This window comes from Lethenteron reissneri, chromosome 47, assembly GCF_015708825.2.
Source record: "Lethenteron reissneri isolate LAM-NWPU_2019-01 chromosome 47, ASM1570882v1, whole genome shotgun sequence".
NCBI classification, from domain to species: domain Eukaryota; kingdom Metazoa; phylum Chordata; class Hyperoartia; order Petromyzontiformes; family Petromyzontidae; genus Lethenteron; species Lethenteron reissneri.
In genome coordinates this window covers 4,174,371-4,176,097 of record NC_083825.1, presented here as the reverse complement: position 1 = coordinate 4,176,097, position 1,727 = coordinate 4,174,371, and positions in this window count along the sequence as shown.

Below are 1,727 nucleotides of genomic sequence, written 5' to 3'. Positions count from 1 at the left end.
CAAGGGGGCGGGAGTGGGGGGGATGAGGGGGGGCCGCTACCGGCGGCAGGAGGAGCCGGGCGCGCAGGGCGAGGCGAGGGGGCGGGGCGAGGGGGCGGGGCGAGTGGGGGGCGAGTGGGCGGGGCGAGGGGGGCGGGGCGAGGGGGGCGAGGTGAGCGAGGGGGGGGCGAGGGGGCGGGGCGAGGGGGGGGCGCTTTGCCAGCGGCAGGAGGCAGAGGAACCAGGCGGGCAGGGCGAGGCGAGGGGCGGGGGGGTTGAGGGGGCGGGGCGAGGGCGGGACGAGGGGGGGGGAGGTGAGCGAGGGGGGGCGAGGGGGCGGGGCGAGGGGGGGCGCTTTGGCAGCGGCAGGAGGAGGAGCCAGGCGGGCAGGGCGAGGCGAGGGGCGGGGCGAGGGGGGGGCGAGGGGAGGCGAGGGGCGGGGCGAGGGGAGGCAAGGGGCGGGGCGAGGCGAGGGGCGGGGCGAGGGGGGCGGCGCGAGGGCGGGGCGAGGGGAGGCGAGGGGCGGGGCGAGGGGGGCCGCTACCGGCAGGAGGAGGAGAAGGAGCCAGGCGGGCGGGCAGGAGGAGGCGGGGCCGTCGGCCCTCCCGTAGCACGCCGGAGGCCCTGTTGGGTAGGGGCGAGGTTGCTGATGGGGTGGGTGGGGTGGGAAGAGGAGACAACGCAATCCGCTACACTCTGGATGAATAATAATACATCTTCGGTTGTCTGCGAGTGTTGTACTTCATTGCAAGGCACTTGTGGCCACTGGTGGCCCTTTAGTGCGGGGCCCCCCTCACCCACCCCGACAATTCAATGGGGTGGCTAGGAGATGTTAACTACCTCGCCTGGTGTGCAGGAGGTCGTGGGTTCGATCTCGACCCTGACGCCTGCTGCTGTATGTTTGGAGTTTGCGGTGTCTCTCTTTTTATTTTTTATTTTTTAAAAATTCTCACTCACCGTGGTCGCGTGGATTTTTCTCCGGGTCCTCCGGTTATTCCCTCCACATTTAGATTCAACTTGCGTTTAAAGTTTTAGGCTTGCTATTAAATTTCCACACGATACACAACTTGGCCTGTTATTTGGGGCCAGGTCGCTTCTGAAAAAGAGCTATATAGGCTTACCTGGTAAAATAAAATTAAAGATATATAGACATTTCGATTTAAAGCTTTCGTGACTGCAGGGATTCATCTTTTTGGTTCTTTCGGTAAAGTCACGTAGAAGGGAAATAATAAAATAGTAAAAATAAAACATTAAAATAATTATCACGACGTTTTGGCCACAACGCAAGCAGCCGTCCTCAGGTGAAGAACAGGTCTGTCGGAAAGACAGCGTCTCATTCAGACTTTACCGAAAGAACCAAGCAGATATATAGACAATTGTGAAAACACCCCATCATGCTGTTTAAACCCAATGATATCAAATGTGTGGTGGCCCTCACAATGATGATGTCTTATCGGTGAAAGTGACCCCCCTCTGAAAATTAGTTATCTATGGCCTCGAGTTTCCCTGGCTGGCTGCTGGCTTTCCACCACCACAACAACAATAGGTCTGTTCGTGGCTGCTGCGGGCTGTTGCCAAATAAACTAGCTGGGTAACTGGCTGCACGTGATTTTTTTGCCCTCCGTGTAACAAACAAACGTTGAGTTCAAACGGTGGGAGAAGTTCGGAAGACGTTCAAATAAAACAATTACTACAGAGTGACCTTGAATAATTGGCAGTAACGAACGCAGAAGGCTGACCACGGTTTA